Consider the following 16218-nt stretch of genomic DNA (forward strand, 5'->3'; position numbering starts at 1 on the left):
ATAGCTTGTGATCAGACAAGATACAACACAAACCCCACTCCACAGGCATACTCACCTCACACCCATCGACTCAGTCTTGAACCCCTGACCTCTCTCATGTAAAGCACACACGCTACAGTCTCTGCCACAGCACAGTCACTTCACCACATCATAATGGGCTGTAGAGTCCATATACCGTTAGCTATGTGTATGATTAGCAGATGCTTCATCCAAACACACTTAACATACGACTACAATGTAACGTTATCCTTTTATAACAATTACAATGCTAGCCTCACATAACAATACCGTTGGCATTCAAAAGCTTTATCACCAGATAACTTAACTTAACGGGTGTTCGAAAGAATCTGCGCTGACACATTAGCATTAGGCTACATGTAAATTCACGAATAATAACAACACAGATGATTGCGGTCACCATAGCACTTCACCACAGGCCGCTCTGTTGTAGTGTAACGGTGTTAATAAAGTGCTCCATATAGTTATTGTTAAATCCCGCTAAATGGGTCAAGACTTTTATTTTGGAATTATTCTGTACAGTAGTTGCATTGTGGGTGTCCTGCAGCAGAAGAGAAGTTAACTGCTGCAGGTAAGCTGGGCAAATGAGGGTCCGCATTAAAAGTCATTAAAAGTGTTATAAATTGTATTATATATGTCCTATATCTATTGTTAAAATCATTATGTATGTTCATCCACATAACTCGCGTTTCAGCGATGTTTTGTATTGTCTTGTAAGTTTTATTTGGTTTTGTATTTTCGGTTGACCTTGAAGCACGATCGTATGGCTTTAGTGCAAATTTTAATATCACATTTATTTTGTTCAGGCGGACCAGATCTCACTGTATTCCCTCATGTTATATTTCCTGACCCATGCAGGTAACCGATTGTATTTGTTGTTTTGATTTTATGTTTCGTGAATGTTTTATGTTTCACTCGTAGCATGGCTAGCATTCGCGAGCTAGAATGACTAGCCATTAACGTCTTTGTAGCGTTCTAAATGCAGTACCGCTGTATCACCACAAGAGTGGAGTGTTTACCTTTTTATGAGCGCTGTTTTGCGTGTTTACTAATGAAAATAGATGAAGTAGTGTTTGTATTTGTATGTGGTATATCGAATTCACTCTCTGATTGAATGTTTGCATATTCTACTGTTTATATTTATTTTATCATACTGGATGATCACCCCCATGTAAGAATATAATTAGATCTAATTAGAAATATAACAGATTTCAACAGATTAGATATATAAGTAGTTTACTTATACAGTTACATACATTTACACATTCACACTCATGTTTTTATGCCACATTATTCCCTTTTGGAATTTATTTTGTATTATTTTATTGACACACCTCACCTCATACTGGACCTGAAATGAAATAACCATATGCTTAGATACTTAGTGTAGTAGCCTAATAGAATTGTGTCTGAGAGCAGAAGAGAAGTTAACTGCTGCAGGCGGACCAGATCTCACTGTATTCCCTCATGTTATATTTCCTGACCCATGCAGACCAATAAACCTGCTTCATCTACCATCATCGTTTCCGAGTGTATCACCAGTAAAACACAACGCAAGTTACAGTAGTGCCGTGATCCCGTGTTCTCCAGTTGGTCGCAGATCAACGCCTCTTCGGACCGGTGGGCCTGTTGTCCTCTTTTGGCTTAACATCTGTTGAGTGCATATGGTTCAGTATACCTGCAGCATGTGAATTATGTAATTATATGATTGTGATGTGAGATGGTAGTATTTGTATTATAGTGTACATAGGTTTTCTGCTTTCTACTTTTCTACTTTCTACTTTTCTATATTACTCTTTCATTGTAATGGATAGCTCACAGTTTACCAGATCTCAGTACTTCCAGACTCCGGGTAGTGTTAGTCGGGGTAGGGGTTTATTGGGGGCGCCTCTCCCTTTTCCAGAGCTTAGCTCAGATGTAGGTTGTAGCGTAGGGATGGCAGCCCATGCTTTACCTCCTCTCATTAGGGATTCACCACACACTGCTCCCACACAACAGGATAGCTCCTCCGCACACCAGCTCCCGTACACGTCCACTCCTCTTGACCTTGTAGGTCAGATGGGTAACATTGTGCAACACATAGGTCAGCAGCTCGCAGACAGTATTCTCACACACTTGAGCAGGCCTAGCCCAACAGCAGCTACAGCTAGTACACACACACAGGACAGTCACACTCCAGCTCAGGAAGACCCCTATGACTACTGGCTGCGCCTCAACCGTGCTGCTGATGTCACTGCGGAATGTCTCAAAGAACAGGGTAAGCAGCAAGACAATCTGTCCATTGAGGTCACACGAATGTTCATTCGGAACTGCCCGAACTCTGATTTGGCCCTCACATTTCGTTCTAAGACTATTGATAAGTGGTCTGCTTCTGAGGTGCAGGAAGTCTTGAATGAATACCACTCAGAGAAATTCATCAGAGCAGCAGGGAAGAGGAAAGATAAGACGGTCCTGGAGAGGGAGGTGGCTGTGAACAGAATAGAGGTGGCTACTAGCCCAGCGCCCCTGTGTAACCCGCGGTCTCCACAACAGTCTGCACCCACAGATCACTCTTCTCTGGAGAGGATGATTAGTATGCTGGAGAAAGTTCTCATGAGCAATGCCCAGTCCAGACCGACTAGTAGGAAGCCCAGTGGCCTACCTCGGATTCAAGGCCTTAACGACACACCTTGCTTAGTCTGTAAAGACTCCTCTCATTCTGCTCTGTCACACTGTAGGGAAAACAGACTGTGTTTCCAGTGTTTCTCACCTGATCACCCACGTAACAAATGTCCACACAGAGGCGGGAGTGCAGCACCCATCAGCCAGCCGTCAAACTGACTGATCTGCGTGTAGGGGAGGACCACGTAGATCTTGAGAGTGAGCCTCCCACCTCTAGTTTCGAAGCTTTTTCAGATTATGAATCCTTAAGTCAGCTGTACAGTAGTGATATTTCTTCAGACAAGACAGTAATTTTTCAGAGTTTACAGACAGTTCCAAGATCAGATAGTCTGTTCTACACATCAGTTTCAATTAAGAATGGCCCCACTTTTAAAGCCCTTATCGATAGTGGATCCATGGCATGTACTCTTAGCGAGTTTGCTGAAGCTAGTTTATTGAGATGCAGTCCAGATATAACAAAGCAGTCAGCGCACAACATTGTAATTGTTGGCTGTGGAGGCCATCGTGTCAGTCCCACAGCGATTTATGACCTTCAAGTGTCGATGTATGGTTGTTCCATGACGGTCCCTACTCTAGTTGTGCCAGGTCAGACTGAGGAGATGATCCTGGGCACCAACGCCATCAAGAGGCTCTTGAGACAGCTGAAAGGGACGACCGGCTACTGGAGACTTATGTCCACGCCCAGCCATATCCAGAGTGATGAGTGTCACGAGTTTTTGTCCCTTTTCTCCAACACTGAGAGGTGGAGAGGTGAGTCTGTGCCAGAGAGAGTAGGCACTGTGAAGCTCCAGAGAAGTGTGACATTAGAGCCGCAGACAGAACACCTGGTTTGGGGAAAGCTACCCGTGTCTTCAGTGTTGTCGGTGGGCAGCACAGTCATCGTTGAGCCGACAAAGTCAAGGTCAAGACCAAAGCAGATAATGGTTGGCAGAGTAATCACACCGCTTTGGGGAGATGGTTCTGTTCCGCTGAAAGTCATCAATCCAACCAACCACAGAGTCGTGTTGAGAAAGAACACCAAGATAGCTGATGTGTCCCCTTGTATCGCTGTGGAAGAACTACCACAACCAGAACAGATCAAGTCAAATGTGCAGTGCGCTGAGAATGCCTGTCCCGCTTCAACGCCCAGATCCAGTGACGAGATTAAACATGTCCTGAGCAACCTGAATCTTCCTGACGTCGACTTGGAGTCTTGTGAGGTGTCAGCACACTGGAAAGACGAGCTGCTTCAAGTCATTGAGAGATATGAGTCAATCTTCTCAAGAGACAAAATGGACTGTGGAGAAGCCAGAGACGTTGTCCATCGCATCCATTTGACCGATGACCGACCCTTTCGTTTGCCGTACAGGCGAATACCACCAAGCCAGTATGCTTCACTAAGAACAGCTTTGAACGAGATGGAGGAGAAAGGAATCATCAGTAAGTCACACAGTGATTATGCATCTCCACTTGTGTTGGTCTGGAAGAAGAATGGCGATTTAAGGATCTGCACTGACTTCAGGTGGCTTAATGCACGAACTGTCAGAGACGCTTACCCGCTGCCGCACCAGTCTGACGTGTTAGCTGCTCTGGGTGGAAACGTCTTCTTCTCCACTATGGACCTGACGTCAGGCTATTATAATGTGCCTCTACAGGAAGAGCACAAGAAATACACCGCTTTTTCTTCTCCCTTTGGCCTGCACGAGTACAACAGACTCCCTCAGGGTCTCTCCAACAGTCCAGCCACATTCATGAGAATGATGATGTCTATCTTTGGAGATGAGAACTTCAGTAGTGTTCTGTGCTACCTGGACGATCTGATGGTGTTTGCGCCGTCTGAGTCTGTGGCCCTCCAACGCCTTGAAATGGTCTTCTCCCGTCTGTCCAGTCATAACCTGAAGCTGGCCCCTAAGAAGTGTTTCTTCTTGAGACGATCCGTAAAGTTCCTTGGCCACATCATCTGTGAGGATGGAATCCAGACAGACCCTGGCAAAGTCGAGGCCATCAGCAAAGTCCAGAGAACTGATCTTATGGAGATTGATGGACAAACCCCGTGTCCAAAGAAGATCAGGTCGTTCCTCGGTATGGTGATGTATTACCAACACTTTATCCAGGGATGTTCTGCCAAAGCCAAGCCGCTCTTCCAGTTGACTGCAGGTTCCAGCAAGCAGACTAATGTGAGAAAGGGAAGAAAACCTAGGAGGAGAATCAGCTATGCCAAACTTGCTCCCTCTGACTGGACATCTGCGTGTCAGACCGCTTTTGATACCTTGAAGTCAGACCTGATGCAGAATGTAACTTTGGCTCATCCCACCTTTGACCAACCTTTCATTCTGGCCATAGATGCGTCCTTTGATGGAGTCGGGGCAGTTCTATCTCAAGTCCCTCCTGGTGAAGATGTGGCAAGACCAGTAGCCTTTGCCAGCAGAACACTTTCCCGCTCTCAGGTGAACTACCCTGCTCACAGACTGGAATTCTTTGCTTTGAAGTGGGCTGTTTGCGAAAAGTTCAGCCATTGGCTAAAAGGACGTCACTTCACAGCCTGGACGGACAACAATCCTTTGACGTACATCTTGACAAAGCCTAGGCTAGACGCTTGTGAGCAGCGATGGGTGGCTAAACTCGCATCATACAGTTTTGATCTGAAGTATGTTCCAGGCCCCAGAAATGTTGTCGCTGATGCTTTGAGCAGAGAGCCATTTGTCCAGTCTTGCATAAGTCACCGTCTCGTCACAGAGCCATACTTGTCTCTTTTGAAGAATGTCAGTGGTGTTGTTGATGACACTGTTCAACATGCTTTCAAGTACACCACCAACCATCAGATGGTCCTGAGATCAGGAAATGGTCCGCAGGACGCACACAGTGATGAAGCCTCAGCCAGTGGTTCAGTCGGAGCTCCAGAAGTTTCAGCTGTTTTAGACGCACACTCTACAGGTGGCCTGTGTGAAGTCATGGGGGCGAGCCCAGCTGTTCCTCAATTGCAGCATGTTGACTCCATTCCCCACAGCAGTCTTGTGAACCAGCAGGGACAAGATGGAACCATCAACCGAGTTCTCTACTACATCGAGAGACGTCGAAAGCCTTCTAAGAGCGAAAGAGCAGATGAGCCCTCCAGTGTACGTCAGCTCCTGAAGTACTGGGACAAGCTGGTTATCCGTGATGGTGTGCTGTCCAAGGTTAGAAGAGACCACAACATGAACAGACGACTTTTCCTCTTTGTGGTGCCGAACTCTCTCAAAGCACAAGTCCTCACAGGGCTTCATGATACAGCTGGTCACCAGGGGAAAAGCCGAACGTTGTCTCTTGCAAGACAGAGATTCTTCTGGGATGGCATGAAGAGAGACATTGACGATCATGTGAAGAACTGTCATCGTTGTGTTGTTGGGAAGACACCAGAGCCCAATGCTCGTGCTCCGCTGGAGAGTATTCGTACATCAGAGCCGATGGAGTTGATCTGCATCGACTTTTGGTCTGCGGAGGTCAATGATGGGAAGTCCATGGATGTGCTCGTCGTGACTGATCACTTCTCTAAGATGGCCCATGCATTCCCATGCAAAAATCAATCTGCCAAGCAAGTAGCTCGGAGACTCTGGAATGACTTCTTTCTCGTTTACGGCTTTCCCAAGAGAATTCACTCTGACCAAGGTGCAAATTTCGAGAGCAAATTGATCAAGGAACTGTTGACTCTGTCAGGTGTCGAGAAGTCACACACGACTCCATACCACCCCATGGGCAACGGCGTTGTTGAAAGATTCAACAGGACCCTTGGATCTATGATCAGAACTTTGCCGCCTAAGTCAAAAGCCAGATGGCCTCAGATGTTACAGCTGCTCACCTTCTGTTACAACTGCACAGAGCATGAGACAACAGGATTTGCACCTTTCTATCTCATGTTTGGTAGAGTCCCTCGTCTCCCAGTTGACATCCTGTTTCAAACTGTCCTTTCTGATGGTGTAGTGGTGGACCACAATGAGTTTGTGTCTCGCCTGAAGAAAGACCTGCGTGAGGCGGTGCAGATAGCACAGAAGCACAGTCAGAAAGAACAGACTCGACACGCCAGGCTCTACAACAGGAAAGTCAAGGGCTCCCCACTTGCCATCGGTGACAGAGTGCTCATCGCGAACAGAGGTGAAAGAGGAAAGAGGAAGGTAGCAGACAAATGGGAGTCTTTTCCATATGAGGTCGTGGCTGTGAATCCCAACATCAATGTCTACAAGATCAGAGAAGTCAACTCAGACAGAGTGAAGGTAGTCCACAGAAATCTTCTGCTTCCTGTGAACTTTTTGCCTGTTGGAGATATGCGAGAACTCCCTTCCAGTGACAGTGGTGAGGCGGTCCCTGAGATAATCTCTCCAGATGAGGACGATGGCTGTGTTGACCGGACCTCACAGTGGGTGCTCACTAGCCCTGCTGACTTCGAGGTGGAGGATTGTCAAACTCCCAACACAGACTCGCCGGGTGTGTCTGATTGTTTGTCAGAACTAGTTGACTCAGCTAGTGACGTCGCAGGTGAAGAGAGAAAACAGGATGTTCTCCCTGCAGGCAATGGCTTTGGTTCACACGATGCTGAGCTCCAACCAGTAGTATCCACTCATGAAGACACCATCACAGATGAGCCTGCGGTATGCACTCAACCCCAGGGTTTTGACGACACAGTTACTCATACCAGACGAGGCAGGGCTGTCAAACCTCCTATAAGACTCATTTGTGAGATGAATGAACAACTTCTTGACACTCCTGAGTCCACAGTAAATTCTTTCATTTCTCTAGTTAAAAGTTTGTTTTAGGCTGAACTCTTAGTATTAGATTTAGTCAGTCTGAGAGTACACAAGACACGAATAGAGAGAAGTATCAGATATATGTAGTGTTATAGCAGAATTTGAGGTGTAGCAGGCATCTCTAGAGTCTACTTTCAGTCTGGGGTAAGGCGCCATCCCATTCTTTAGGTACTCCCTAGTTGGAGGATTTCTTGATCGACAGCTTTTGATACTCTTTAGTGAAATACTAGTTTCTTCTTCTCTTCATACAGGCGAATGACCACATTTTTTTTTCTCTCTCTTCTCTCTCTCTTTTTTTTTCTTGATATTCTCTTTATGGTACGTCCCCAATTTAGCAGTATTTAAGGGGGGTGTATGTAACGGTGTTAATAAAGTGCTCCATATAGTTATTGTTAAATCCTGCTAAATGGGTCAAGACTTTTATTTTGGAATTATTCTGTACAGTAGTTGCATTGTGGGTGTCCTGCAGCAGAAGAGAAGTTAACTGCTGCAGGTAAGCTGGGCAAATGAGGGTCCGCATTAAAAGTCATTAAAAGTGTTATAAATTGTATTATATATGTCCTATATCTATTGTTAAAATCATTATGTATGTTCATCCACATAACTCGCGTTTCAGCGATGTTTTGTATTGTCTTGTAAGTTTTATTTGGTTTTGTATTTTCGGTTGACCTTGAAGCACGATCGTATGGCTTTAGTGCAAATTTTAATATCACATTTATTTTGTTCAGGCGGACCAGATCTCACTGTATTCCCTCATGTTATATTTCCTGACCCATGCAGGTAACCGATTGTATTTGTTGTTTTGATTTTATGTTTCGTGAATGTTTTATGTTTCACTCGTAGCATGGCTAGCATTCGCGAGCTAGAATGACTAGCCATTAACGTCTTTGTAGCGTTCTAAATGCAGTACCGCTGTATCACCACAAGAGTGGAGTGTTTACCTTTTTATGAGCGCTGTTTTGCGTGTTTACTAATGAAAATAGATGAAGTAGTGTTTGTATTTGTATGTGGTATATCGAATTCACTCTCTGATTGAATGTTTGCATATTCTACTGTTTATATTTATTTTATCATACTGGATGATCACCCCCATGTAAGAATATAATTAGATCTAATTAGAAATATAACAGATTTCAACAGATTAGATATATAAGTAGTTTACTTATACAGTTACATACATTTACACATTCACACTCATGTTTTTATGCCACATTATTCCCTTTTGGAATTTATTTTGTATTATTTTATTGACACACCTCACCTCATACTGGACCTGAAATGAAATAACCATATGCTTAGATACTTAGTGTAGTAGCCTAATAGAATTGTGTCTGAGAGCAGAAGAGAAGTTAACTGCTGCAGGCGGACCAGATCTCACTGTATTCCCTCATGTTATATTTCCTGACCCATGCAGACCAATAAACCTGCTTCATCTACCATCATCGTTTCCGAGTGTATCACCAGTAAAACACAACGCAAGTTACAGTAGGCTAACTCCATAACACTTCACTTTCCACTGTACCACAGTAATGTGCAATTGTAGATTCCAGCAATGCTATGGTATGGTATCCCACAGCAATGTTATGGGATCGTTTAATGGCTACCTCTCATCCATCTGTCCTCTGCGTGTTCCGTCATCAGGGTTACGTCGTCTACTATGGTTCTTACTACATACTACAGGTCGAGAGGTGTAGCTGTAACTACACAACTTTACGATAGTGGTTGCGAACGTTAGTTGCTACTATGGTTTTGGGAAACACTGACGCAGTGTCACGATGCATCGTACTATGTAAGTTCCACCACCATAGTTCACACTATCGTTTTGGGGAACAGTTGTGTCGTACTTACATAGTTGCAACCATGTTAGTTGCTACCGTAGTTAGCAACGATGCTTTTGGGAAACGCACCCCATGTTGTTAGAATCTTCTCTGCTCCGTAGTCTTTCAGGAACAATGGAAGCCCTCGGAGTGCCACGGTCTTTCTGTGCATGGAAATGTCCGATGTCTGAAAAAAGCAAACATTACAAAAAAAAAAATCCTTAAGAACTTTCATTTCCACAAAACAAATATTGATTTCTGTTGTGGTCATTCTATTACTTCTCAACAAGCAACTTAGGCAATCAAAAATACCATAAAACACCATTTAGACCACAGCAGTAGATTTACAGTATCTACTACATCTACATGTCTTTCTTATCACCTGCTTATCCAATGAGTCAAGGAGTGTCTGCATCTCTTCACCCAAATGTGCTCTTCTGTTTCTAAACATCTGCAGGAGTCTTGGGGTGTGTGTGTCAACAGCTTCCAGGAATGTTCTCTTGAGGTTAATCATCGTTAATCTGTGAAATTCACAGTTCACCTATAGAAGAAAAGTGCTTAAAGGTTTATAAAAGCTATTAGAAAGCAAATAAACACAAGAATACATTAGTGAAATTATGAGAGACGGAAATCAGAGAGTGTGTCACCAAAGAAGCAAGCTGAAGAAAAGGTTTTGGAAGAAAAAAGCAGACAGAGTAAGAGTTAGAATGACTTGAGAAGTACACCAACCTGATACTCCAGGAAGAGAGCTGGCCATCTGTTTTTCACCAATACAACATGGGGTTCCTGTTCAACTATTTCTTTCCTTCGCAAGGAGAATGTGCGATCCATAGCTCCACTGACAAAAGTCATGTTAGGATTCCTTTTTTCCATCTCAATGGTTATTGAATCTCGATCCTTTTCCAAGGAGTCTTCACTCTGTCCAGCGGGGTGGTTAGGAAGGAAATTGACCTCGGCTCTTCTTGCTTTTTTGAAAGGTCTTCCATGGGTTCCCCGCCTTTCATTCACCTTCACTTCTTCGCAGCCTGCATTGCGCAGCTTCTGACGGTAGTTTCCAATTTTGAATGCAATACTGATATTCCATCCATTCCACCCATTTCCGCTTCCTGGTTCACGAAGGCAGGGATGTTTATTGACAAGAGCTATTGCTATAGACTCTCTTTCTTTTGGTTCTGGATATGCAGTAATCTCAAACACAGCTTGCGCAATTTTATCTACAATGTCACTTTTCATGTCTCTAGTGGCTTCTAACAGGATGCCCTTCTCTTTGTAGGCATCATTTCCTTTTTGGAGGCGCAATTCGATATCATAGGCAAAGGTTGGTATCGGAAAAGGAGTTGGCCATGCAGAAACCCGTCTAGATGTACCAGGAGAGCTACATGAACTTGGAGGTGATGCTGTATCCAGTGACGACAGTGACACATCTGATCCATCAGGGTCAGGAACATCTGATCCATCAGGGTCAGGGCTTGCCTCATAAATCACCTTCAGGGTAGCTTTCTCAGGTGGTAGCTCTGAAATAGCTGTTAAGTTGCAGAGTTCATTTCCAAACTCTGGGTCCTCAAATTGGAGAATGAATCCTTTGTTCAGCTGCAGTTGATCTTGTAGAATTTCTTTTAAGCTTTGTAATGAGCTGGGGAGATCTGGCATACTTATTTTTTTTATGTTGTTCGGCGATATTATGACACGCAGCAACATTTTCTAAATTTCTGCAGAACAAAAAGAATTGTAGCGATTATTTGAATGACTTAACATGAAAGCAAGATAAAGCATTAGTCTCTGACAAAGATATTGGAATTGCAGTGCTCATGAATCACAAATGCATTAAATCATATCAGTGATCACAGACCACCTCAGTGCAACAGAAATTTCTTCGGTGACACTAGAAGCTTTCCCCTGACAGAGTAGGCTATCAAAGGATAAAAGTCATTTAAGTCATCAAATGTCAAGATGTCAGTCTCAGCATAACTTGTCTCATCCAACTCATACGATCTAAGATGTTCTATATACCAAGACGGGAGCTTTATGCAAAGGAACCCCAAGTCTTCTGCAACGAGAATTCTATGTATTCTGTGGAATTCTGGTAGGCCACCACACTGACCTGCAGAAATGATCATGCCCTCTCTGTATCTAATTCCATCCACTTGAACATCGGATGACAAAGACACAGACTCGAGGTGGGAAAACCTTCTCTCTAAAGCCCTTTTCCACGATGCATCTAAAGATGCAGCCTGAACAACGTTCACTTTCTCAACATGGATACGGTGGCTTAGTAGATGTGAATCAAGATGATATGCAACCATTAACTGGTGTTTGGTTGCCAAGGTGACTAGAATGTTCTTGAAATTCTTGGTATCATGGACAACCGTTTTGAAAAAACTGTGTTTTGCCTCAAAACGCATTGTCCATAACTCAACCAAGGGACCAAAACATCTAATAAGATGTGCATAGTGCTCAAAAAAATGATGTTTGGGCCGTAAACGCAGTTCAGGAAAAGTCTTAAGTAGCAAGCAGAAGAAAAAAAAAAATCACCTGCCCCTAGACTTGAGGTAACGTTAGCTAGCTAATGTTCGCTAGCGGTTAGCTAAGCGCGCCAAAACATTTTGTTTATTTTTAAACACAACGGTCTTACGTATAATATCAGCCTTAGTCTACATACAGAGATACTAAACGATATTACAGACGTATTAGTCGGCAGAACTAAGGGGGGCCTTACATTTGAACACGAACCCTGTTGTCTGTGTGTGAACTTACCAAAGTCGTTGTGCCCATAGGTTGTGCCTCGCGCGCCTCTCCTCTCCATTAGCGGTGGAATCCGACTGCGCATGCGTGGTCTTGTTCCCAAAAAGTTGGCTGAACTTTGCCCTGCGATTAACTTACATTTTGAATTTCTCCAAACTTTACCACTCAAGTTCTCCTAATGTTAATAAAAAACAGTCATATAACACACGATTGCAAGTTAAGACAACGGTCACTTGTAAGAATGTTCTTTCTTAATTAGTTTTTCAAGTTGTGGCCACTATTTCCCAAGTTTGATTTTTTACAGTGCAGTGAGGTGAAGCACACACTAATCCCGGTGCAGTGAGCTGCCTGCAACAACAACGGCGCTCGGGGAGCAGTGAGGGGTTAGGTGCCTTGCTCAAGGACACTTCAGTCGCGCCTACTGGTCGGGGCTCAAACCGGCAACCCTCCGGTAACAGGTCCGAAGCGCTAACCAGTAGGCCACGGCTGCCCCAGATCTGCCTTTAGACCCAAAGACCCAAAACTATCACAGGAACGGAGAGCACTGGGCAACTCATTCCACCAACATGGAACCATTGAGGAAAAAAGTCTTGAATTTGACCAAGCGTTTATGACTGGTCGATACAACCAGGCACGTGCAGAGAAGGGGGGCTACAGGGGCTCTAGCACCTGCCCTTTTGCCCCTTTGATGTCCAAGTGCCTTTTTGACAAGACCCGTTTTTTACTTTTTAAAATTTGTAATACTTCCGCTAGTTCCAACCTGAATATTCGCTAAAATGTCTCATTAATAGTTTGTGAAATTAGAAATGTACAAAAATAACAATTTTCTGTGTTAATTGAAATGCCTTGCGGCCACCAATCCGTGACGTCATACATTCAGTGAACTCTCAGAAGGTGCACGCAGGCACAGTGCTGCAGGAGACGTTTGGGAGCACGGTAAGGTCACTAGGCAGCAGGGGCGTGCAGAGACCTTTGAAAGGGCAGGGGCTCAAATTTAAAAAAAGGGCACATGGAACAAAATTTTCAGAAAACGTGTTAACTTTATTTAAAACTTAATTTTGATTACAACCCAATAGAGAATACAGTCTCCTTGGTTCTGAAAATTCAATAGGAGTGCATGTACTGTAGGCCTACTGTAGCCAGGGCACAGACAGATAGGTCTTTTCAGTTTTCATTAGGCTATTGTCTACACAGAGATTAGGCTATAAGGCTACATCCTATTGAATAAATTCAAAGCTAATTTTAATAGCCTAGAAATCTAGACGCACCCTAGCGGCAGCAAAAATGTTATTGCCTAGTCTGGCTTGTCAGGCTATAATTTTAATGTTTATCACAGTGAACTACCACCATTAGCAAGCTGGTGTCTTGCAGATTCACGTGCTGTGCGTGTGGCCACTGAGTGAAATGACGCATAGCTTACTGTAAACAGAGAACGACATGTGGAGTTGGGTTAGTTAAACAACTACAGTAGCCTATGTCGTCGGCTTATGACGATTTAGAAAAGGTTTGTCTACTCTGTTTTATGAACTAGGTCTACTAACCTAAGCTACTATATCATAGTAACCTAAACAGAATATGTAGATTTTCGAAGCTGCCAGGTTATTGAAATGGATGGACCACAAGGGCGTAGGTTTGGTCTCAGCTTTGGTGGGGACATATCCCCAACTCCTGTTGTCACAATACCAACATTATTGTTTCAATAACAATACTAAGAATCTCGAATCGATACTTTTGCGATATTTAAAAAATTAGATTTGGTTTGTGTGATTTGTGAGATCATTCACATCAGTGGCAATCATAGAATTTGATTGACCCTCCACACACACACACACACATACACACACATAGAAAGTGCTGGTTGTCATCAGTGTTGGGCAAGTTACTTCAAAATCGTAATGTATTATGTATTACTCATTCCTATCATTTCAAAGTAATCTGTATCTGAATTGTAAGGCATTACACTACTATTGTATTCCTTTTAAGTTACTTTTACCAAAATATGTAGAAATATGGATTTGGAATTCTAAATGCAGTTTATTATGCTCAATGCAGCTCATTGCACTTCTAATGGAGGGCTAACATAATGACTGAGCTAGGCTTAAGGCTAACAACAGTAGAATGCAATAGGCGCAGTGATGGCTCATGATGCAATACAAGGAAAAATCATAGCCAGAATTTTGTTAAAAGCAGACCAAAGGTCGAAGTCTGGTCAATTGTGATAGAAATGCTGTAACTTTAGGCTTAGGCCTACTCATTAAAATCAACAGAGAGCCCACTACCTGTATATTGTAACCAAAAACTTAGACATGTCAAGATAGGCTACACAGTGCTGGCCATTTTGGTGCCCTAACTGGTGAAATACAGTATTAACCTAAGTATGTCATCATATGGCCAACTATAAAGATGTAATCTGCCTGTTCTCAGGGATGGGTAGTATTTCTGAAACATGTAATATGTATTTCAAATACAAAATAGCAATTTGTCATTTGTATTTTATTGGGTTGAAGGAAATGGCTCTGTATTTTGTATTTTTGTTTTTTACAAATATTGCAAAATACTATATGTGACACTAAAAAGTAGATACTACACAATGTAATGAATAATTGGTAATTAGGCAACAATGGTTTATGTTTATCGCAATCAGCTAATGTGAGAACAGCTGTGTTCAACGACACTCACAGCTTTTCAGTGACGGCTATTAGTATAAGTATAAGTATATACTCTTTGATCCCGAAAATTTAATCTCTGCATTTATCCCAATCTGTGAATTAGTGAAACACACTCAGTACACAGTGAACACACTAATCCCGGTCGCAGTGAGCTGCCTGCAACAACAGCAGTGCTCGGGGAGCAGTGAGGGGTTAGGTGCCTTGCTCAAGGCCACTTCAGCCGTGCCTACAGGTTGGGGTTTGAACCTGCAACCCTTCGGTTACAAGTCCGAAGCGCTAACCAGTAGGCCACGGCTGCTGAATCTGTCAGTTGTTTTGGATAAGCATCAGCTAGATGACTAAATGTAAATGTAAATTCTTGAATTATTCTTAATTCTGATCACACTACATGAACTTGCATACGGTATACTATTTGGTATAACAGGGGCCAATTTTTATTGTTTTTTACTATATAGTTTTAATAGGCTAAATGTTTGGGATAAAAAACGTTTTTTTGCAGTGCTTCCATACTTCCTTGAAAAAAGTATTTTGAGTATTTTCTAAATACAAAAATACAGTATTTTAGATACATTAAAAATTAGGGTAGGCCTATTAGGTATTTTATTTTGAAATATATTCTGATGTATTTTTGTCCATCCCTGTCTGTTCCCAGCATTAGCACAACACTTTGCGATGGTTAGCTTGTCACCTGTGACGATATGCTAGGCCATGACCTATCTGGGTGCGTTTGGAGATGCCTGATGAAATCAGACGTTGTTGAATAGGTATAATTTATCCTGGTGCCACACACCTTGCATGTAACTGTTCGCTTATTTCCTCTTTGCACGAAGTTATTGTAACCGAAAGTAATGATAAAAGGCACAACTCCGGGAGGACTTCTTGTCGCATGCATTTCTTTTTTTACTTCTGTGAGTGCGCACATGCGTTACGTTGCACATTATGGCAAATGGGCCATACCGCTCGTTATACGTTTTCCAAAGTATTCTGTATGTAGCAATAAAATAAAATAGAAATACATGAATACATTTAGAATAATTGCATGAAATACAGCTTGTTCAGGAGTCTCGAAGCTCGAGTCCGAGTCAAGTCTGAAGTCTTCTGAGTGGAGTCGCAAGTCAAGTGTGAAGTCATTGTTTTTGCGACCTCATTGTTTTAGGCTAGTGAAAAATAGTTTTCGCAAGTGCAAGGATATGTGGATTCAATTCATCATGTTTGCTATGTCATTAGATAAAATAAATGTTCAAAAAACTAAGTCAAAGAAAAGCTTTATGGGATGAGATCATAGAAGAAATATCTGGTGTCTCGCAATGTTAATTTCTAAGGAAATGCACCTAGTTTCTCTTTTATTACTTTGCATCAGGCTACATTCACAAATACACTCATGGGCGTAGATTTAGGGTGGGACGCTAAGGACTAGTCCTAATCAAAATTTTAAGATGACAAAATTGTCCCCACTAATATTTTAGCGAACTTATTTGTGCTGATGATCATTCCGACAGCCAGCACGACAGTACAAGAAGAAACGTCATTTGATTGGCTGATCGAGGGGTATGG

The 16218-nt window shown here is 42.8% G+C and overlaps 2 long non-coding RNA genes across 2 annotated transcripts; one reads left to right on the forward strand and one right to left on the reverse strand.

Moving 5' to 3' along the window:
- The first annotated feature begins 365 nt into the window (after window positions 1-365).
- Window positions 366-9047, forward strand: LOC121715721. The gene is made up of 3 exons (XR_006033671.1): window positions 366-447; window positions 2478-2481; window positions 8926-9047. It is a non-coding gene; the product is annotated as an uncharacterized LOC121715721 (long non-coding RNA).
- A 299-nt stretch (window positions 9048-9346) lies between these two features.
- LOC121715717 lies at window positions 9347-10394 on the reverse strand. Its single transcript, XR_006033667.1, has 3 exons — window positions 9983-10394; window positions 9636-9794; window positions 9347-9440 (listed from the first exon to the last, which is right to left on the reverse strand). It is a non-coding gene; the product is annotated as an uncharacterized LOC121715717 (long non-coding RNA).
- Between the last annotated feature and the right edge of the window lie 5824 nt (window positions 10395-16218).

The sequence above is a fragment of the Alosa sapidissima genome, chromosome 8 (assembly GCF_018492685.1).
Source record: "Alosa sapidissima isolate fAloSap1 chromosome 8, fAloSap1.pri, whole genome shotgun sequence".
In the NCBI taxonomy this organism is placed as follows: Eukaryota; Metazoa; Chordata; class Actinopteri; order Clupeiformes; family Clupeidae; genus Alosa; species Alosa sapidissima.